The sequence below is a fragment of the Nipponia nippon genome, unplaced genomic scaffold (assembly GCF_047370975.1).
Source record: "Nipponia nippon isolate SJK-2023a ecotype South Korea unplaced genomic scaffold, ASM4737097v1 scaffold_4, whole genome shotgun sequence".
Classification (NCBI taxonomy): Eukaryota; Metazoa; Chordata; class Aves; order Pelecaniformes; family Threskiornithidae; genus Nipponia; species Nipponia nippon.
The window spans coordinates 45,880,003-45,903,211 of NW_028262358.1; the positions used below are offsets into that span (position 1 = coordinate 45,880,003).

At 47.3% G+C, this 23,209-nt stretch overlaps 1 long non-coding RNA gene across 1 annotated transcript in view; it reads left to right on the plus strand.

The window, feature by feature from the left end:
* The first annotated feature begins 6,248 nt into the window (after positions 1 to 6,248).
* LOC148053286 (uncharacterized) overlaps positions 6,249 to 23,209 on the plus strand; it is a 28,096-nt gene continuing 11,135 nt past the window's right edge. The window contains exons 1-3 of the long non-coding RNA XR_015708577.1: positions 6,249 to 6,425; positions 7,514 to 7,628; positions 9,922 to 10,133. This is a non-coding gene — a long non-coding RNA (uncharacterized LOC148053286). The remainder of the gene's footprint in view (positions 6,426 to 7,513; positions 7,629 to 9,921; positions 10,134 to 23,209) is intronic.

Genomic DNA, 23,209 nt, shown 5'->3' on the forward strand with positions numbered 1-23,209 from the left:
TTTCAGCCCTGGGCAATCCCGTCTGACCTATTCAATTTCCTTCCCAACTGAATTATCCTGTGATCTCATGATAATCACAAAGACTGACTACTTAGAGCTCTGGTCGATTTACTGTCATTAAGCAATTACACTTAGTCATCTGAGCTGTGGTTGCTCTCAGTGTACATTTTTAGCTTGTGACAAATGCTAAGCACCAAGACCTGTCTGAGACCTTTCTGGTCTAAGCTGAGCCTTGTTGCTTTGCATTAACGCTAGGTTAAGAGCAAGCCCTGGACTTGCTGCAGCTCACCTGATGGAAATTTAATAAGATGTGGTAAATTAATCACATTTGAGCCTGTAAGAAGCTTTATCAAATAGCCCCCTTTCATTAGCTGAACTACAGAAGTTTGTTTCCTTGAAAATGATAGAGACTAAAGATCCAAACTTTCACGTAAGTGGTAAAACAGTCTTCACACGTGCACGCAGTTAGTAGTAAGAACTCAATACTCTCACATGATTATCTGCTTTAATCTATAGGTAGGGGGTGGGCAGAGGAAGACTGGAATGTGGCTTACCACTTTTACTGGGTCCGTCTGCCTCATAGTAAGGTCCAAAGGATGAAGTTTGGCTGGGGCAGGAGATTCCACATGGCACGGGCAAGGGAGGTGAGCAGGGCTGGGGGGGAGCCGAGGCAGGTGGAGCCGGACCTCGGGGCAGCGTCATGGCATGGCAGCCGCCCTCCAAGATAAAGCCCTTCGTGCTCCTCCTGCACTGCCCCGCTGGCTGTGGCCCTGGCAGGGCGCTTCTGGCATATCACAGACCTCCACTGGGGCCCGGACTGGGATCTGGTGTCAGGTGCCTGCCCCTGGCCCTGTGAGGCTACGGCTCACACTGGTGCCTGCTCACCTCCTCCATCTTTGCCACGTGGAGCCTCTTGTGCTGGCTAAACTTCATCCTTTGGACTGGAGATGGTCCTCCTCACATCCTGAACCAGAAGCTTGGAGAGAAAGCTTTGATACTGTGCGAGCGCTGTTCAGAAGTAGCCGCAGCGTTATCAGTCAACACTGTTCTAGCCGCAAATGCAAAGCACAGCACCATATGGGCTGCTACGAAGCAAGTTAACTCCATCCAAGCTGGACCCTGTACACCAGTGTGCCATGGCTGTATTTTATTTCAAAGCTGAAAAGCTGATAGGGGCTAGTGTTTGGAAGGGCAGTTACTGCTGCCCCACCGGGCTGTGCGACGTCAAAGTGCCTGGTAGGTCCCAGAAGGGAAGCCTGTATGAGCTGGGTGCAGCCAAATGGGCACCAAAGGGAGGAGGGCTGCAGGGTGAAGCCAGTTAATACGCTCGTAAAACGAAGGAAGGTTATGAGCGTTGGGAGAGGATCTGGAAAGAACAGAGTGAGAAAAGGAGAGCTAGGTTTGGAGCGGGGGAGGAAGGAAGTGAGGTGGCATCTCTGGCGTCTAAGTGTCAAGGCTCCCCTGATGTAGCCATATGGTTGCAAGCCACACACATGGCTCAAAAGCTTCTGAGTGTAGACCACAGAGTAAATAACATCTTACTCATTGCTTTAAAGGAGGTAAACTACTTGAGTTGGTATCAGTTTTATTTCATTGATATTAACTTTTAAAATTTTATTAATTTTAACTTCTTGGCATGGAAATGAAAATGTGTAACTGACGTACGTGGCAGGGATGATGGAAATAACAAACTCCTGCTATAAATAGGACACAGTGCTTGAATGAATGAAAAATTGAAACCCTGCCACAATTAAACCTTTATTTCAGATACGCTGTGCAACTGCCACTTATCCCACAGCCCTCCTCCTTCTCCAGGCTGAGCAGCGGAGTTCTGAAACACAAAGCAGCATTTCTGCGTAGAAGTTACAAAGGGGTTAAAAAGAAGGCTGTATTTCACTTGCTAATCCTAGGTCTTTGTCCAAGAACTGCTCTGGGTTTTTTAGCTAGAATAAATTAAGCCACTGGCAGAGGACCACCTGCTGAGAAAGCAGGCTTTGTTTTATTGAGTACGGTCCCATGGGGGTGCAGTGAACCCCTTTTGTCACGCGATGGAGCCATCCTGCAAGGCTACAAAAGCACCGTCTGAAATCCCGGTTCTGGAGTCCTCTCTCCTAGCTGATGGGCTCTGAGCACCGGGAGGGTGAGGGTTTGGAAGAGGCACCATCTCGGGGCTAAAGGACAGGATTACCACCTTTGTTTCACTTGAGTGTTAGCTGCGTGCGAGTACACCTAAAATTACAGTCCTCGCAGGCTTCTGCAACTATTAATCTTGGCCAGATTTCTAACTGTTGATGCCACACATCTCTTCCTAGGGCTTCTCTCGCTGGTGCTGCACGAGCAGGGATACCTGCCGTAGGCAGTGCTCGCAGGCTGGGATATCGGGGTGCTGCTGGCTGTGCCGCAGGCTCAGCCTCTGACGCTGGGCGCGGCGTTCGCTATTCGTGCCCGGGCAGTGCCCAAGTCTGCTGTGCCAAAACCAGCTCAAGTGTAACGTAAGAGACAGGATGGGCAAGAAGAACAGTCACGACCGGCAAAGATCACCTTGGTTTTATTTATCCCCTGGTTTTGTGTAGCTGCTGTGAAAATCAGCTGATTTTTCTACTTATCTGGGGGTGGGGCTTGATGCTTGATTTATCTTGCTATTGTGGATAGAAATACCAAAGAAAATTATGGTGCAAGATGGTAGAGATTATTTTGCTAGTTTAGAAAGAACTTATTTTTCCTGTTCTTACCTGCTGGGAGGAGACAACGTACTGAGTACTTGCCTTCGAGTGTGAAATGGATCAGTAACTTCCTATTTGTTTCCTTCTTGGTGCGGGTCTGAGGCTGCTGGATAACAGAAGGCTCCTTCCAAAGCTGCTTTTATGGGTTAAAACATAATAGCACGAATAAAGGAATACTTTGGGAGACTCCCATATCATTATTACTGAACCATTAAATGTCTACAGTGATAATAGCCATACTGGGACGGTATAATCTTTTGTGTGTTACAGACTTGTAAGGATATTTGCCTTGAGGTGCCACCATTGCTTTTCTACTTGAAGCAGATTCTAGCCCTTCAGGTGGAGAACAGCATTTGTGTCCTAAACAGTGTTTGCAAGCATGGAAAAATGATTTTTTTTCTTTATTTTTTCAGCGAAATGACTGCTTGATTTTTTTCAATAAGAAACATACGAAAGTGCCATTGTATCATTGTTGGCAGGGCTGACGTTTGCTGCTGTATCATCAGTGAAGTATTCTGCAGATGGTTGAAGTTTCCAGAAAGGAAGATGCTCCTGTGATTGTATCTACGCTGTAAGATTTATGTTACGGGCAAGTGGAAGTGAAACCTGCCTTGCTATGGAGCAGGACTGATTTGTATTCATGTCCTTTTTTTTAAAGTATGAAAGTTTTGGTTGGTTTTTTGGTGGGTTTTTCTGTGACTTTAAAGCCTGGAAAATTTGTGAAAGAAAGTGTGTCCCTGTGACCTTCTCAGAGCTTTTAGTGTAGGAGAGCCCTCTAGCAAACCCCTTGACGGTTCTTCAAGAGAATTTGGGAAGAATAAATAAAGGCACTCCAAGTGCCTAAGCTGTATTGCCATCCCTTTCCTCCTGAAGAAGGACGCTGACTTTTTTGTACCTATTTCTAAAGATGGTAATGAAGGAAAATGGCAAAATCCATTTTTACTTTTTTAGGCATCTTTTAATGCAAGCATAGAGTGGTAAGAGGTACAGGCCTGCAACGACTTCCCGGCAGTGGCTGCTTGGTCCTTTCTAGGCATAGAGTTGTTTGTGTCAGAAGAACCTTATTCTGACATGTACTTCTGGGGCTTCTCTTTTAAGATTGCTGGAGACCAACTTCTGCCCCAAAGCAGTTGTCATTGGTTTGATTACTTTTTGTAGAAGTTGGATTCAGAATTGCTTCTTGAAGGGAGAAGTTGCATGTATGATCTGCTCTGAACTAGACATCTTCTCGTGGAAGCTGCTGCAGAGCCTGGGCCCTCTCTTTCCAGCAGGGAAGCTGTTGTAGTGCCTTTTCAGCTCTTCCCCATAACCAGAGGACAGGGGTCTTTCTGCGGATAGCTGGTGGAGAGGATTTGGAAAGCAGGCAAAGCATAAAAGGAGATGGAAATCGGGGACATGTCCCCTGTTAATTCATTCAGCAGCTGAGTTTTCCGCTAGGCTCAGGCACCCCTGCTTTTATTTCTACAGCTTCCACTTGAGGGGTTGGTTCTGCAGGCTTTCACAGAGCAGCGCTGGCGCTTCTCAGGAATGTGCACAAAGCGGAACGCTGCTGTCCTAAGGATGAGGTCCATGGGCTGCTTCTGCTCTAGAAAGGAGAGAAGAAAAGGAGCAGGAATGGAGGTCTGGGATGCAGTCAGACTATTGCCAGGGCTCTTTGCTGGTGAGATGACTTTGTTAATGAGCTGATTTGGGGTAGGAATCAGCAGCTTACAAGAAGGAAAGAAGCTCCTGGTGGCTGAAAGCAGAGCAGCTTTGAAAACCAGGTTGTTCCTGGTTTTCAGTGCATCTTAAACATCTGTCGCTTCATGTGGCGTACTAGAAGCACCTAGAAACCGCTTTCGGTGGTGGGCCTCCGTGTGCGCAGCGGTGTGAACTGTGAGCGGGCGCTCGCCGTCCTAACGCTGCCAGGTGTGAGAGACGGTGGGTGGCAGAAGAAACAACAATCCGGGGAAGAGTGAGTGATTCGTGTTTAGTTTTTCATGCCGGTTTTAGAGCAGCGTGTGGGAGTTCCCTTCAGTAACCTCAGGGAATAGTATTGTTGGCTTGGGGTTTTGTTAATATCCCAGGAAAAGAAAGGAAGAGTAAATGACCATGTTACAAAAAAATCAGATCTTTGTGTTGGGGCACAAGCTGACAAATCAATAAAAGACAACTTGATCAACGACTGCCATCTGTAAATTACGTGGCCTGCGCAAACAAAGCCTCAGCTTTATCGGGCAGTGTATTAACTCGTGGAGGGAAGGCTGATTTATTACTCTTCATCCAGCCCATAATTGTCAGCCTGTAAAGCCCTGAAGGGAAAGTAGCCATCCGTGCTTATCACTTGAGAAGAGACAGTAGAACAAACAGATGCTGATTGTAGCCTGGCCAAAAAACGTTGCCACTTGAGCACAGCTGGTCTGTCCGAACGCAAGTGGCTGCTGCTTTTCATGAGGCACGGGGTGCAGTTGATTCCGAGCACCTGGGAGCAGCTGGGAGCAAAGCTCGGGGCTTTGCTGTGGCTTTGTTCCTGCATCTGCTGCAGGTCACCTCTGTGCTTTGCTTGCCGAGGCCCTACCTTCTTCGGCCTCTGACACAGACTTGAGCCTTCCCCGTAGGGGATTCGTGAGGTTTGCAGAATGTTTAATGCGCTGTGGGCACCTAGGTGAACTGAGATGATTTTTTTTTCGTGCTACAGAGGTGAGCGATACAGCATTATTTGGTTTACTCACAGTATTTCAAGTGATAACCAGAAAATATGTAGACTGACAGCATAATTTCTGCCCCTTTTGTCCTCCCACCAGATGCATGTGAAACTTGCTATTGTTTTAGCGTGCATTTTACTTTCTGTTCTAGGATTTGTTGAGGCTGCTCAGTGTTTTCAGGAGACAGCTATGCAAATGTGAGCTGCTAGTACCTGATTTCTTCAGACTGACATTTTAAAATATGTTCATTAAAGTTTTCATAACCTAAGCCCATAATAATGAGAGCCTAGAGTATGTGCCTCCTGGTACCTGATGCAAAGGAAATGTGTGTCTAAGAAACCTGTTATTAGCAGCTCGTATTTTGTTTGTTCAATGACATCTAAGAGGCTTTCTAAGCAACTTATTTTCCCTTGCTGTAAAGGCAGATTTCTTACTGCAGCAAAAGGCAAAGCTGTTCTTCAGATCTCAGCCTGTGCTGTATTGTCTGGATGAGGAGCAACCTAGGGAGGAGAAATACTTTTGTTCCTGAGCCATGGAAACTTGCGCTGGAAATCTCCTTTGACCCATATGCCCTTTCCCTGCGATAGCTAGGGATTATCATCTGTCACAGTATTTCTGCCCGCACTCCTGCCCTAGGCTGCCATTTCTCTAAAAGCATCACCAGACCTGTTGCATCCCATCTATTAGCAAGGGGACTGTCCCAGCAGCTCGTGTTTGCGGGGAGACTCTTACCGTACTGAGAGCTGGGAAAACCCATTAGTGTGAGTGGTAAGAAACAGTAGTGTTTAACTTCCAAGGTCTGAAGTTTCAATCTGTTCTTTCTAGGTAAGCGTAATGGTATTACAGCTGGGCTGTGTATCCACAGAGCATGGATGAACTGCATTAAATGGTTCCTCCTGACCCTCTCCCATTCCTGGTTTTGGAGAAGAATATGTAGCTGTGTTGTCTTAACACAGGCAGTGTCTGGAAGATGGGTTAACCTCTGCATGCAGATCCAGGGTGTTGAGGAGTAGTTGTGGTACGTGCATCTTCTTCCCTGCCATGCTGTAGTATTGGTAATGTTTACAATTAGCTTCTGCACATGATTCCTAGGGACTTGGGAGGGCAGAAATGTGCCCTTAGAGCTCATGGCACTTTTCATCTTCAAAGTGCATTATAATCACTAATAAATTAATTAGGCATTCTCCTCTTCCTTCCTGCTAACAAGGTTTATTAAGCTGAATGTATTTATCTTTGGGCAGCTTCTACAAGCAATTGAATGAATAATTTTCCTAATAACTTTAATAGCAAAGACATGAAAGGGAACAGGGATGATGAGAAGAACAAGAGACTGAGGTAAATAAAGCTGTACTATGAAAGGAGAGGAGCAATTTCATTCTAGGTGTAACTCACCTACCCCTGCAGCTCCCAGCTGGCAGCTGTGCAGCCTTTGTTGCTTCTGTCTCCCCTAACCTACGGGTAATTGCACATCTATGCAACATTTATGCTAGCACACACAAATGCAAAAAAAGGAGGTCATGGATAACTGGGACCTGCAGGAACGGAGAACATGAAAATAGCTTGCAGTTGCGAGGTGAGAAAGCTGATAGGAAAGTTTGTCTTTTACATATGCTTACAACGTCTTAGGTGTTTTTATGAGATATATAATCTAGTATAATCTAATGAGGCATATAATCTAGTATAATCTAGCAGAGTATTTCACAGAGGGTAAATTGCAGGACCCAGAAGGTGGAGGACCATCATGAAAGACTATGTCAGGGGGTTTAAGGCTTTGAAAACTTTAATGTAAAGCAAATGAAATCTTGCTTTCTTTCTCCATCTTTACCCCTCAGGCATTTTCTGTTGTGCCCTCAAAGCACATATAAATATGTGGTATATGTATGTTACCATACATATGCTGTTTTGCTCCTACTCTCGTAGTAAACGTTGAGGGAAGGGCATAAAGTGTGTGTGCTGAATAAGGACATGCCCCCAGAAAAGCTCTGAGACTCGGTGACGTAGCGGTTGGGATGCTGCCCTGTGAGTTAGTGATTTGCATCTTGGGCAGTGCTCTGCTGCTTGCTAAATGATTTCACCTCATGTCTTCTTCCTGTCTTGTTTGTTTAGATTCACAAGCTTAAGACCAGGAGGGACTACTAGATCATCTGGTCAGACCTCTTGCGTACCACATCACAGTCCATTGAGCTTGATACAGTCACGGCTGTAGCGGGACCAATAACCTGTGGGTAGTTGCAACGTATCTTCCACAAAGCCAAATTTTTGACATTAAGCTCTTCAGCGCGGGAGCTGTGTTCTCTCTGAGCTTTAAGTAGAGCTTCTCAGCAGTGTTATTAAACCAACATCAATGCCAAGAAAAACAACAACAAGGATAATACCAATGAGTTTAATTATAATAAAATCTATTAATATTTTATTGGTTAAGCTTGCAAAGATTTTTTTAAACTGTGAAGCCAGCCACTATATATGAACTGTAGCCTCCAGAAAGGAGGTTGAGAGGTGGCTTTTCACTTATGTCATGCAAATACTTCTGCAAGGCAACAGACCAGGTATGAGAGGGCTCTTTAATACCGTGGAGGAGGTTGTAACAAAAAAACCCTAACATAGCTAGGAGCTGTTCTCCAGCAAACGCAGATTTGCAGTAAGTTGCAAATAGTTATGTTCTTGAGCTCCATACGGCAGTAAGGGAGTAAAATGTTACAGCTGATGGCATACAGGATAAATGCTATGAGTCTGAAATGTAGATTTCATTCAATGTGGAGAATCAGCCCTGTTCTTATATCTCTTAATTCCTAATTTAAAGTTCAGGTAGTCTGCCTGTGCCACTTTGATGGAAAGTGGCTTGCCAAATGGAGCAAATATTATTTTTTTTGCAGTAAGAATTCTCTCAGCTAATGTGGATTTGACACTCCCACAGCTTCACTCAAACTCTGTCAGAGCAGGAAGATGTTTGTCAGCATCCTCTTCTACTGAAAAAGCTAACCTAATCTGAAATCTTGAAGGAAGAAAACCTTGACTTAAAATAGGAGTGTTTGTGACAGGACGGGGTCATAGGAACGGAAGGATCCTTCTTAAGCACCTGCCTGGTTGTCAGAGGAGCTCACCATTTCCCCTTGGCACCTTTAGCTGTGCAGAGTTTGCCACGGACTGCCTGCAGGCTGCAAAGGGAGCGGGGCAGATGAACAAGTTCACTGAGAAGAGACCAGAGTTTATTTGCTGCTGGATTAACTGAGACAGTAGGGCCTTTTCAATCTCACTGCGCCCTGACAGAGGTTATTTTCCCCACAGCAGCATCAGTGGGGCAGAGCTGTGGTCTCGCCTCAGACCCTGCGGCTCCGAGCCCGACCCATTACCCCACACCACTGGGGAGGACGGTTTAAAATAAAATACCAAGTTGCAGAGAAGCTAACACACCTCTACTCTCTCTGGCCACTGCTGTGGGGCAGTGCTCTTTGGCACACAGGCAGGACAAACACGGCTGGTGAAACTCAGGGCAGCACCTCACAGGGATGCAGCTAAGTCTGACAGAGTTGCCCCTGCTGTCCCAGGGCGCTGCTGGTCCTGCACGCTCAGGGTGGAGCTCAGCCCTGCCCAGAACCCCCGCCCTGCCCAGAGATGCGGCGGTGCTGCAGGTGGAGGCACCCGCAGCACCAGCAGGCACACTAGCTCTCAGCTGGTTTCCCACAGGTGCCAAAACTCAAAAGTCAGGCTTCAGTCCTGGCTACTAATTGCCTTGGGTGGGGGTGCTATCTTCCCCTTAGCCCTTATTACCCTGGCACCACAGGTGCTGCCATCACAACTACCTTGATTAAAGCTGGCCAAAGCACAGCCAGAAGCACTGCAGCAATAACTCTGATGGCAAAGCAGACATGCCTTGGATTTAAAGCCTTGCCTTGGGCTTCAGCATAAGAATGGATTCTCTTTCGTACAGCAGCATGGAGTTGCTCAGACTCTGCAGCAAGAGAGAGAAAGGAGGGAGTGAAGCTAGACCGGAGCAAAATGAAGCTTATGGTTGCAGGGCTTGTGATGCAGTCTCCTCTATAGCCAGAACTGAGCTTTCAACCTGGTTTAGCAAATGGGGTGAGCCACCAAGGCTTCATTGCTTTAAGGTGCAGTACTAACACTCTGTTGCCTGGGAACCAAACAGGCTGGGAGTCCATCCTTTTGGGACCATCTTAAAAAGAAACATTCACAGGTTCAGATGCAAGTCTGTTTTTGGGGTGTTGTTTCAAAGCTAGTAGGAAATGTTGAAGTGGAAAGCATGCAGGAAGACAGCAAAGCAGAAATTTCCAGTGCAACTCGGTTCAAAGCAAGGTCTGCCCTGCTGTTTCTATTTATAGTACTTAAAGAATGTGTTTATTTCATTATTACAAGAGACAGCTGGGATGGGAATTGCAGTGTGGAACAGGACAGGTTAAAACAAAAAAGCCCTGTCGTGGTAGCCCCTTCTTCCTTTTCTTTTGGAGCCAATGGAGACTGCAGGTAAGCAAGGCCACAACGAGACTAATTTCTTGCAGCTGACAGACATTAGCTGGAGTGGTGGATTTCCAGAGCTTTGAAAAGCAGGTCATGAAGACTGGGTGGCTTCTGTTACAGCGTGGGTGGTTCCATTCTCCTTGCCTTGGATTCTCACAGGACGTGCTGCTCTTCCCTGTCAAGGTGTTCAGCACTGGACGTGCGCCCTACACGACTGTGGCCAGTTAGCAACGGCAGCGTAAGCTGCGATGTGGTAAGCGTGGGCTCCCTGTGTTGTAGCCTTTACATAAGGTAATGTCTTCCACTGCCCTTTAACCGATCAAAGGTTGAGGTGGCTTTGTGCTCAGCTTTTGTGCCTACCTAGGCTTATGAGCCTTCGTCATGCCCAGGTTCTAACCCTCGGTGCTGGGCAGAGTCATCTCTGTCGGGCTGCTTATCTGCCTTGCTAAGTGCTGTATCCCAGCATCTGCAGCGTTTCACCCCTTCATGCACTTCCTCTGTTTGCGTAGTGATTGCAGAAATAATTTTTGCCTGCTGGACAACATTCCTTAGGTTCCAGAAATGCAGGCTATTATTGTGATTGGTAAAGAAAAGCAAAGCTGCAGCTCAGTGCTGCGTGTGAAATATTCCCCCAGTCAGATGTGGTAACTATGTCCATAACTCTTAGGCTTCCGTGATGTTAAACTGGTCTGAGACGTGAATATGTTGCGTCAGACGGCTTGAGGGAAAGCCAGCCTCTCTACCAGAGCACTGAGCAGCTTCACCTGCTCTAAATTTTTCAACTTTTTTCAACTCTCGTGTTCAATGCACATCTTCTGAAATGCCTTTTCTTTCTCTGATTCTGCTGACAACAGTTTCCAGGGGTCTTCTGCAACAGCATGAAAATCATAAGCCCTGCCACTTGTCAGTCTGATGACTGCTTTTCTTTTACATGCCATCTGCATGAAGCCATGCTGCTGTGCTAATCCTTTTGCTCCTCCTGTCTTGGGTTGGGCATTTCCACAGCTAAGAATTGATCAAATGGGCTAATCTGCACCTTGTGGGCCAAGGAAAGATTCTCAACATCTGCAAGAACCCTGCCCTGCCCTTACGGGGAGGGAGGGAGGGAGGGACGGGAACCCCAATGTTTTGTTGGCATATGGTTTTAGCTGTTTTGTGGCTTTAATAATTTCCTCTTGGCAGAGGACTATCCAGCGCTCTCTGCTCTCTACCAGGAACTGACTCATGGAAATGGAGTTTTCCCTCAGTGTGTTGGGAGAGCAAATATCTGTGTGTGTTTGAGGAAGCTAGTGAGCTAATGTGCAGATGATGAAGATTTCTAAATAAATGTGGGGGGAAACCCCATATTTGGCTATTTTAAATAAAGCTTCTCATTTTATGCATCAGCCAATTGGAGGTTCATCTATTCTAAATCAGAGATTTGTCTGCCTCATTGCTCACAAATTGCAAAGCTGGTGACCTGAATGTTGTTGCTTTACAGAGCTAAGCGATGGCTGGTGGTAGACAGAGCTGATAAGAGACCACGGTGATAAGCCTGATGTAAAATACAAACCTTGGTCTTGCTGTCAGCTCTGGGCAGATTTTGAGCCCTGTGCTGATATAATGTCATGGCCTTAGGCATCATCATCATCTAGACTTGAACCTGGGATTTGTGGATCTAAAAGCACAACCTGCTATGAGCTGGAGGCTCAGGCAGGCAAGTGCACTGTGACCAAATACGAGGTAAAGCGTATTTGCGTAAGCCGCAATGAAGAAGATTTATGCAAATACATTTTTATCTCACTCTGGTGATAGACCAAGTGTGTATGCGCTCTGCCACCGCAGCTCGGCAGATAAGCAGCGTCTTCGGGAGCTGTAGCAACTAATCAAGTGTCTGAACTGTGAGCTGAGGGGCCCATCTTCGTTATCACGAGACTGAACTGTCTCAGTTGTACTGGTGATCTAGCCACAAGGCGACAGAGCTGCAGTAGGCAGGCGTTCAGACTGTGTTTGCAGGAAATCCAGTTGATCATAGTGGAGCTTGGGGGGGGTCCAGGGATTTCTGTGTTCAGGGGCCTCACAGGATGGGTGCCTCTAGTATGTTAGAAGTGTCTCGGCAAACCAAGCTCATTAAATTATATGGTGTATCACCTGTACTGTCAAAAAGTTGGGGTTTTTTCATGCTGTTTGTTTCCTTCTGTCATAGGATTGAGCACTCCAAACAATGGAGCTTTCTCAGTATCCTCAGGAAGTTATTTCCTACCTTTAAAGTTTAATGTAATGGAAATTTTTCTTTGATCTCAAGCCTGACTGTCATTGGCCCAGTTTTATCCTCTTATTCCTGGATAGAAGGGACAATGGCAGGAGAAGTAGGATTTCTTGCATCAGGGTTTGGAGGCACGGTATTGCTGTTGCCCCAGCTGTGAGGAGTTGTGGATGGCCAGGCTTCGAAGCAGTGATGCTTATCCTGCTCTCTTATGAGCAGGAAACCTGCTGCGTGTTAGCTGTGTTGCCTGATGACCCACTGACTGATCTTTGATGTTTTTATTTTGAAACACATCCCACCGTACAAGATATATGCGTAGCTACAGCCCTAAAAGATTATCTGTATGCTGTTGCACACGAGCAGGCTGCGCCCAAGTCTAAATCCCGCAGCCTAGCCGGGTATTAGCTGACAAGCAGGTGATACGCAGAGAACAAATGGGGAGCACAGAGGGTGTTTGTTAGGCTCCTGGGGCTGAAGAAATGGGGATCTGTGCTCGGGAACAAAGACAATTTGCATTTAGTTTCTCTGGGCTGCAGCGCTGGCAACAATGGTAGATGTTCATCTGTAGCATTAAACCGCTGCGCCGTCTGGGCTGAATGGCCGTCTTTGTGCAGGGCTGGAGCAGCAGGAGCACGGCACATCAGGACCGAAGCGCTGTGTCGTATAGCGGGGCCACAAGCATGAGAAGGGGCAGAGAGAGAAACTGGATGCTGGTAAAGCCTACCCCATCTCTCCTCCTGCCCCAGGGGAGGTGTTCAGTGACCCTGGGAAGCCCTAAAGGAAAACTGGTGCCATCCTCGAGTGGCTCCCCTGTGGGGTTACAGTCAGTGCCCTGTCCATGCTGGCATTCACCTCTGCTCTGCACTGAGAGGGGAGGAGGCGCTGGCTGCTGCTCTCCCCAGAGAACCATTGCGGAGGGTCAGGCCCCATGCACAAGGTACATCCCGCTCCTGCAGCTAGCTGGGGCTCCGCGCAAGAAGCCTTACAGTCTTACCTGGCTGGGACAGGGTCTCCTCCCCAGAGGGGGCCTTCAGAAGGCGGTGAGGAGGGTAGGGATGGAAATGGAGTGTGACGTGTGGTGCAGAGCCCCATTCCTCTAGCAGACACCCGAGTTCAGCCAGGTGTTAGGGGGCTGGCTGGGATCCCCCTCCAGACTCTGTTGGGGCAGGCTTAGCACTGAACCTCTCTTTCAGCTTAACACCCTTTGCAGAGGGCTGGAGCTTGGAAAGCCCCTCCCCAGGGGACTCCAGGCACTCACTGGGCTGCGAAAATCATGTCCCCTCAGACTGGCAGCTAGCAGCCACAGAACAGGTTTTGGCCACCAACAGCATTATCTTCTCCAGAGTCCCCAACCTCCTTGCTCATTGCAGTAGTCGTACTTCTGGTGCAAGTACCAAAGCAGTGGGAGTTTGGCTGAGACCTCCACCGGGCAGCAGGTGACTGGTGGAGTCTTTTCTACTGGTCTCTTGCCAGGAATGATTTGCAGTCTGCTGTTGACCGCAACAGGCGGGAGGAAAGTGTGGGAAGTAGGATCCTATTCTCTAGCCCCATGGAGAAATGGTGTTTGGCTTGGGGATTGACCGTGCCAAACACTGTATCAGAAACCTGAGCTTCTGCCACCTCACCTGCCCCATTGTACAGTGCTCGCCGGGCCTGCTAAATGAGAAGCAGTGTTAATTGCACTGTATGCTCCTAAGCTGCTTTCCATGGCTTTCTGGAGGCTGATTAAGAGAGAGAAAGTAAAGTGGGGATTATTGGGATCCTGGTGGAGGCTAGTGGGGAGAGGAAGAAAAAAAAAAAAAAAAAAAAGGAAATTCCTTGGAGGGGAAAAAAAGAGGGATTTGAACAGCTGATGGCAAGCCTCTGCAAACAAACCGGGAGAGTTAGGCAGCAGATGGACTAACACTCCCTGGGCTTGTGCCAATGCATCAGATTGATTTTAAAGATGAAGCACCCACTGCCTGGGAAAGCAAGCCAGTAGCCCTGCGAGTAGGAGCGCTTCCTGGCAGCTGTTCAAACACTAGCTGCTTTACAGTTTGCTTTCGGTGCACCAGGAGTCGGTGAGAAGCACTGGGAACTTGGGATGTGAAATATGACCAGTGGGGACTACGGACCAATAAAGGGATTATTTTTGTAGGGAGGATTGCATGGAAAATAATGTCCAGTTGCTCAGAAGCTCATGGTGTGCAATTAAAGGACCAGAAAAGATCAAACAGCCATCAAGTGAAACTCTGTGCCTCCCAGCATGGTGAGTGCTGCATCTTTCAAGCAAAGGTGTAGCTTTCTCTGGAGCTCAGTTCCAGAGGGGAATTTTTTTGCTGAAAGTCAGCTGTAAACCAGCTTAGGTCCTGAGGTATAACTGCTGTCCCGAATGACATTAGCTGTGTTACGGACATCTACCATAATGTGTTTGAACTGAACTCACAGGGTACCTCAGTGATGGGTTTGGATACATGCACTGACAAATACCTCCTTCTCCCACACCATCCATTTCCTTCTACAGAAACGATATGAGCTGGAGTTGTTTATTTTTCCCTCCTGCGCTTTTCTCGAAATGAACCCCCCCTGCTGATGAAATAAAGCTACTGAATAATACAACATGTGAAGATTCTTCAGTAAAATAAGCATTTTCACAGCAGTTCATTCCATCAGATTATATACACATGTATATGCAATATAGCCTGATGGTCCACCTAATTTATGAAGGCTGTTCCATGGTTCTTCCTCTTAATTTCCTGTTATTTATAATTTGGTTCTCTTTTAAGTATGCCATACACTGTTTTTATGGTATGCACGGCAAAGAGACACAGACTCAGACTCTGAGCTGGGCCAGCTCCCGCATCTTGAATTGCCCCTTGAATATAAGCTTATATAAAAGTTAATCAGTTTTTAGGCTGATTGTACAACATGTGCAGTTGTGATTAGAGTCTATATTTAAGACTTGGCTGCCAAAAAGACTTCAGCAATGACAGGCTTACAAGTATTTCAGCAAAAGGCTGACACAAATGTGGGGTGGGCTGGGAGTGCCACACAATTTATGCTCTGCCCCAAGGAAATGCCACCCCCCACCCTGGCACGGCATCTTCTTCTGCCTCCGTTGGCGTTGCAGTGAAGGGTGCTGGAGTTTGTCATCCTGCCTCCTCCTTTGTCCTGGGTTTCTGATGCAATAGGAGTGGAGTGAGAAAACAAGTATGATGCAGCAGGCCTGGTGAAGCACGGCCGTGGCAAATGGAAACAGCGCTGGGAGGCTGGCAGCAGAGGTCTGATATTGGGGGTTTCAGGGGCAGAGGTGTGGAAAGGTAAAGAAGGAGCAGCATCAGCTGCTAGTTCCCATCGATGAGGAGTTTCCCCGTTCCCCTCGCTGTGCTGCGAGTTGTTTGCAGTCAGAGTAGTTTGGAGAAAACCAATATCCAGCTGTCACTCAGAGCTTGGATGGGTTGTATCTTGATGTTTGCAATAGTGTGTCTTGACTTTTGAGTAGCTGGGGTCTTGCTGAAGCCAGAGAACCTGATTGGAGAGGATTTTCAGCTTTAAGTTAAGACAGACTCTTATCTGCCCGCTTAGCTGACAACTGCGGGTCTGGGGGCCGGTGACTTGGCCTTTCACTGCTGGGGCATTTGTTCGGAGGTACTCCACACGAGTAATGTGACAGGCTCTGACAGGCTCTACCAACTGCTTGGCCATTTATGGCCTTGTGTAAAATAGATGTGGTAGTCCCCAGAAAGCCAGCAGGAATTCAGCGCAAGGACTGCTAGGCTCAGCTGAATATCACTTAAGCGTTCACTAAAGGGCATGTATCCAGATTTATGCAGTTCAATGAGAGCTCCTTCTGATTTCCAAAAATAGCATCCCATCAGCTGAAGCCCTCTCTTGGTCTGCTTTACTACAAGACTGTTGTTAAAATATTAAAACAAAAGTTACTTCCCGCTGTTAGTCCTCTGTTGTATCCCGCCAGTTTTGCACCGCTGACTTCAGTGGAGCTGAGACAGCCTGAGGGTGAGTCTGGTCCTGCATTTGCTTTAGCAAACTCATTTAATGGATTTCTAGAAGTGGGAATGTCATGGTAACTGATGGGAAATGCGTCAGGTAAGAAATGACAGGTTTCTGACTGATAGCCAGGCACGTTAAAGATATGGGTGTTTACTGGCAGGGATAGTTACTGGAACAAACTATTTTATGATTCATGGAAAAATAAATGTAAACATAAAATTATTTTGTTTTACTTTCTCCTCTCTAAGTCACTGAGGACACGTGATTTAAAATGTTAGCTACCTGCTTAGAGAACAGAAATGTTTTCTGGGCAGATTCTGAGGCTGGTCACACCAAAGTCAACCTGGAGTCATGCCCCAGTGCAGTCTGTGGAGTTCCTCTGCATTTACACCAGCATCGTAGATGAGCTTCTGGCTCGTGAGAGCAATCAAAGCTGATCGACGTGGCTAGAATTTGAAATTTCAAATGCTTCCGCTGAATGGTTCGTGAGCAATCTACAGGCTAGGAGTTATTTGTGGAAAGTACCCAGCAGTTAATTTCAAATCCCATATACATTTGAGATGTTCATAAGCTACTTGCAGACAATTTGCAAACAGAAAAAGAGGCTAAAATTCATCAAAATAAATGATCTGCCATGAATTATTCATTTGGCTCCCATCAGTCATGCCAAATGTCTCCCTTGTTGTTAGTCTCTGCAAAGAGATCAGGGATTGAATTTAGCTCAGAGACAGAAGTATGCTTTCACCCCTAGAGGTGCTTCTTCAAAGCAGACTAGCGGCACGTAGGTGATGAGAATAAGAAAGCTTCGTTGGCACAAACCGTTCCCACTCTGTGGATAAACAGCAGATTTTAGCCAGCAGGCTGTCAGGCTGCTTCCACAAGGACCATTTTTACAAAAAAAAACCCCAACCACCAAAACAAATGGGAGAGGAAAAGAGAGAATTTGGGGTGTTTGTTGTAGACAGGAAAGGTGCCTTTCAGCCCATCCTAGCAGCAGCCAGAGGGTAACTTTGCCTTTTAAGGTTGGACGGAAGAGTACGGGTGAAGTGAAGTCTGGATCGCTGAGAAATAAAAGCAGGTATCACAACCTGAGAGTGTTATGGGCATGCTCCAGTAACTAGCAGAAAGGGGATAGCCAGAATTAAACAACTAAGTGGTGTCCGTGCAACCTCTTAAAGAGAGGGGCTGCAGTGGGAAGGCTCTGTACCACTTTGTTAATACAGTGGAAACCATATCCAGATACCGCTGTTTTGGGGAACAAAGGTGGCTAATTAAAGGGAAAGGGCCTCATTCACCGCTGTTTTGCTCAAGTTGACAGCAGAGAAATATAGCTGACACCAACTGCATTTTGACAAATGGCAGTGGCATAGTGCGAGTAAGAGCACTAAGAGTAAATAAGCTGTCTTACATTGAAAAAAAAAAAGCTGAGTTTGATTCAAAGGCAATACATGTAGCAGCATAAACCCTCAGCACTCAATGGGCCCCCATATGAGGCGCTCAACCTGGATTTAGTTGCAGCATGGATGTATTATCCCTGCTTTTTCAATAAGGGCATTGCCATGGCTGCATGTGCAGTGACAAGCCGGACCCAACTCACCAAAGCTTCAGCCCAGTGCCTGAGGTGCTAGGTTACAGCTTTTACTGTTCAGAAAATGGAAATAAATAGGGTGTAATAGAGTTTAGGGAGCTGAAATGCCACATAGCTGAAAGAGGGGCATCTAACAGCAAAACTGATAAGAACGTATATTGAAGCAATCTCTTTGCACTTGAATTCACATCTTACGCTTTGCCGCGAGCCCTTTACTCGAGAACCACTCAGCAACATTTAATTTAGACATGCATACCTGTCATCTTTGGCCTGTTGCTTCTAACGTTGGTATAACACAGACGGCTTGCTGGGGGTGAGCCAGAGGGGCTGGTCTCCTAGGCTGGGAGAGCCGGGGCTGCTGGCAGCTGGCCACCTGCCTCCACATGGTGGTAGGCGCCCAGACCATTTCTCATTCAAGTCCTGGTTTGGAAAAGAAGGTCTTGTACGTCTCCAGGGGAGCAGCCAGGGTCTCTGAGAAAGGTCATGTGGAAGAAATGCTGATTTCCTTTTTAATAATCTCGCCTGCCTTGTAGCAGATTAGGAACAGGCTCATCAGCCAGGTAGCTGTATTTGAGTTCATTTCCCCTCTATTTTAAGCTTTTATTTCAGTCTATTTGACTGAAATATTCTAATTCTAGAAATTAATTCTAATTTACCATATACAAAGCAAGATGTTTTGCTTTATGTTATATTATATGTACACAGCTTCAAGATCTTAACAAGCTCTTGTTACGGATCTAAGGCAGGCTAAAGGGAGGGCTCAACAGGGCGCTGGTGAGCTGGTGACACCGGTGTCATGAGAGGGGAGGCAGCTCGTGTCTGTACCAGGGCTAGCCGAGTGCCTGCCAGCCTGCGCCCACCAAAGTGCCTGCCCCTGCCTGCTGCGGCACACCATCCCTTTCCAAAAAGGCTCCCTGGCCCCGGAGGCAGGGTGTGGGCAGTGATCTGGCTGAAACAGGGGTCAGCAGGAGAAACAGAGGAGCAAGCCCCATTACACAGCTCAGTGTGTGTCTAAAATGCTCAGTTTTTAAGATTGCCAAAACCTGTGCAGGAAGGGAGCATTCAAGGCGGTGTGGCTGGACCACGCCGTGAGCCTGGTTTATGCGTGAGGAGACTTGTTTCTCTTGCCTGCCTCTGCAGACCGGCGCTGCAGTGAAGGCGTCGACAGAGCAGGTGCCGTTATGTGACACGCGCAAGACCTGCTGCAGGGCGCTCCTGAGCGAGCCAAGCCCAGACCTCGCTCCTCTCTGTTCCTACAGCCACCTCAGTGCCTTGTCTGCTTGAGAAACCCCACCGTGAACATCCCTGCCTTCCCATGATATCCCCGGTTCAGTGCAGGCAAACCCCGTCCTGTCCCCTGCTTCCTCTTAAGGTCTGTGCTTCAAAAGACTTCTGAAAGGGGATACTGCAGCTCTTTCCATCTCCTTGGTCCAGCTGACCCCTTTCCAGGTCCCTACCCCAGATTCACACCTTTCTGCCAAAACCTTTCCCATCTGTCATCGACCGGGAGGCTGCCACTTAGTCCTGAGAAGAGCCCAAGTCCCACTTGGAGGCTGGCCCTGTTCCGTCCAGTGGATGGAGTTGATGGGGAGGGAGGGCAGACAGGCCTGGCTGAAGCTGCCATGTCGACACCCCCAGTACCCCCACACGGTTGGGGTCCATGGGGGCCTCCAGGGTGGTGCTGGGGGGAAGCGGGAGCAGGGCAGGGTGGCTTTTCTCAGCAAGGATCATCTGCGGTGCTCCCCGGGGCCTCCTGCGTTGGACGGCCGTGCGCCGGCAGGGAGGAGCAACCCCGTGACCCGAGCGGTGCTCCCCAGCTGCGGCCACTGAAGGGGGCTACTATCCCCCTGCAGAAAGTCCCCAACACCAAAATCTGGGGCAGTGCTCTCACATTGCAACTGGCGGTGAAGGGGTGGTGGACGCTGGAGGCTCAACGCTGCTAAATCACTTTGCCATTAGTGACACAGACTCTGTTACCTCAGTTACCTCATGTTTCATTTTAAATACGTTTGCTTGCAGACAGCAGTTTTGCAGTCTTACATTGCCATAGAAACAATCTTTCACATTCCTCTATTTGTTGTGCAATTTTGTTAAAGGCTCTTTCTTCTTTACTTATCCACTCCATCTTTTTATTTGCTGCCACTCTCTTCGTTATGTCCTTCCAATTCCCTCACCTTCTACCTTGCCATGCTACAGCTAAATATTTTTCTCAGTAAAGATACCTAGCTCACAGCCTCTACCTGTATAGCCACCAAAATCTGCCGGTGATATGCCACACGGATAAGGAAATTGGGCTGTGTGCAAGCACGCACGTGCCTGTGCCCACAAGTGCTGGGATGAGGAGAGGAGAAAGAGGTGGGAAGGAGTGTGATAATCTGGTATCAGACCGGTTGCCCTTAACAGTAATGAAACCAATTTTAACTTCTGCTTTGTGACCAGGGAATGAGGCTGGCCATCAGATAAGGGGCTGAGGGACTCCAAGGGATTTCTTGCCCGGTTCATTTACACTGGGAAGGAGTGCTGCTTAAAACTTCTGTGCTTCATGTAATTATAAGAAGACAAAGATCTTCTTGGGCATGCTGATTAGACAGAGAGATTTGATGATGACTTGCTCTCCCTGGTGGATTGCGTTTGATTGTTTGCTTTAGAAGAGAAAAGGAGGAAAAAGGAAAAGGAAGATGTTTAGGGCTTTTCTGATTGCAAAGGGTGACTTTTGCTAACACCCGGATTATATCTTGTTTCCCTTCTCCTCTGCTTTCGTTGGCAGGAAGTGCCCAAGAAGAAATAACAGCCATTCATGGGGAAAAAAAAAAAAAGCAAATATATTCAGTGACTGATCACATGTAAACAAATGTGTCTTTTTTTCCCCCATTCCTCATGGGAGACTCCTCTACTGCTGGGGAAGGGACAGGCAGTGACGCATCCAGGATGACCTTCCATTGCAAGTGCTGGGCAGGGCTGGGGACAGACTCCTCTCTCCTCAAACACAGGGCAGGGCTCTGCGTGCCAGGCTGGGCGCTTCTCCTCATCTGGCTGGAGAATCTCCCAGCAGTGAGGCGGCATTGCTGGCTGCAGGACTTAGGGAATGTTTTGTCCAGCCTCTGTTGTGTTGCATGGTGAATGAGGGAACAGAGGATGTCACCTGGGCCTCTGTATTACCACGGTCTATTTTGCTTTTTTTTAAATTTTGTATTCAAGAGAAGGGTTAACTGCATTGCATTAACTCCTCAGTGATACCTCTTCTCATTTGAATTCTCATTCCTCAGAGATGGAGACATTCTGCATGTCCAGGCAGTGCAACTGTGACAAGTGGCTAGAGTGTATAGGAATCCCAAAGTCCTGCTTGTCTTGTGTGACAGCAGGATAAACAAAACCAGAATTTCTCCTCCAAACGGGGCAGGAGAAGCATTAACAGCTGTAAGAGTGTTTGCGTTCAACATCAGGAAGCCACATGCAGCACAGATTCAGTTCCCTCCTCCTCTTGCCCTTAGCGAATCCTTTAGGGGCATCAAGTGCAGTGATGATGGGGGTGGATGGAGGGGACAAAAGGGGGAAAGCAGGACAGGATTTAACTTGATTCTTCCCACCCTTCAAAGTCTTCTATCGAGGGGAGCGTGCTCAGGAGAGTCTGTGGTTCTTGCTTTGTACGGATATGCTGGGCTTCTCTTCACTTTTTCCCTTGGAGCAGCCATGCACTGAAATCTGTTTATAGTACATAGTTGTTATGATCAAATGTAACAGTAATAGCACGTGGCAGTCTTCTCTTTTCTGAATCAATTTGTACCATGTATGAGTCTTAGTCCTGTCAGATGAAGTGAACTGTGACAATGTGTATCCATCCAACAGGACAAATCAAGCTATTCATACATTTACTCCAAGGACGTCTTACTGCATTTAAGATTTTTTTTCCTGTGGCAGAGTTTCTCTGTTTTGTAATGCCAAATGTAAGAACCGTGAAGTCACCAGGTCCTTCAAAACTGCGAGAACTGCATTGGCCACGTTGGCATCATCTAATCACTTGTATTTCTTCTATTTGGCTTCCCTCCTGTGTTGTTTTCTTTTTCACTTTTTTTTTTTTAAATGACATGTACAGGGAGCTCCTTTCCTCATGTCGTATATGGATGTCATGCACAAACTCACAGCTGACCCATAAAGACGCTCCAAGTGCTATTAGCTAATGGCAGCTATTAGTGCTGCTGGCCCACTGGTGTGGAAGAGCCGGGGTTTTTAGGATAGAAATGCACACTTTTTCAGCCTGGTGATAATGCAGTGCAATTTCATTATTAGAAGTGAGTTACAGTAGTGCGAAACGGAGAGAGGCCCCAGAACTTTTGCTCAGAGGGTCCAAAACGTGTTAGGGCTAGAGCGGAGCACCTTTGCCCTTCCTGGGAGAGCAGGGCCAGCCATCGGCTGCTGTATCCAGTATATCCCCAGCAGGACTTATTATTTCTAAAGATATGTCCAAAGGCTAAACTCCAGAGTAGGAATTTCTCCCTTTTATAACTCCACTTGAAGCAGCAGTTACCGTAATCTGACTCCTAGGTGGTCTTTGTGTAAGAATGTAATTTCTCTACTAGGGAAGCTCGTGGTGCTTGTTCCAGCACCCTGAACCCCTAAAACTCTTCAGCACCTCAGCTGCAGCTATTGATACTTTTTGTGTCCTAAGTTATTTTTCTCCCCTCTCCTCTCTAGAGACTTGATTACACAAGAAGCAGCTAAATGAAGGATCAATAACCGACTTAGAGCAAGTGATGCTTCCATGTGGCAGCATGGTGGCTATCAGTGCTTTCTGATACTCAGACCATTAGGGGAGCATCCTGACCAACTCCGATCTCTATTTCCATTTGTACTGGGCTCCTCTAGAGCATGCTGGCTTGTCAACAGGTTTATCGATATGGTGAACTGCAACTTCCTCCTGCTTTATGGATCCTTCTCTACAATGAGAGCAGTCGTGCTCAGTGAGATGACCGCTGTCGCTGTAGGAGAGAGCTGTCTTCTGCTATCATATCCACCCAAAAAATGCAAAGAGCTGTCTTTACTCAGCAGCCAAACAGATTTGGCTGGACAGAAGAGAGCACAATAAATCTCTTTGGTGAGTCCCTGGATGGTGGGTGACAAGTTGTGGTTCAAGTCTTACACCACAGTTTTGTTTTCACACCACTTTGGCCACATTAGGGCAGCCGCAGGGAGCTGTTGCTCCTTCAGAGGTAAACAGCGTTTTGGTTGCAGAGTAAACGGATAGTCCTTTTGCACCTCCCTGCTGGAAAAGTGGCTGTGCTGGAGAGGGAAAGGATTACCTCAGTTTTTAGCTGAACATTCGTGTTTTTTTAGTAAAAGAGGTTCCATTGCTCAGGCCAAAGATGCTACGTGACATGTAGCAATGATGCCTTCACCAACACAGATGTTGCTGCCCTTGAAGGACCCAGCAGACTCTCTGTAACTAGAGTCTGCTGAGTGAAGCCTTTCCTTCCCTGAGCAGACCTAGTGGGGCTGTCGTGGACCTCCT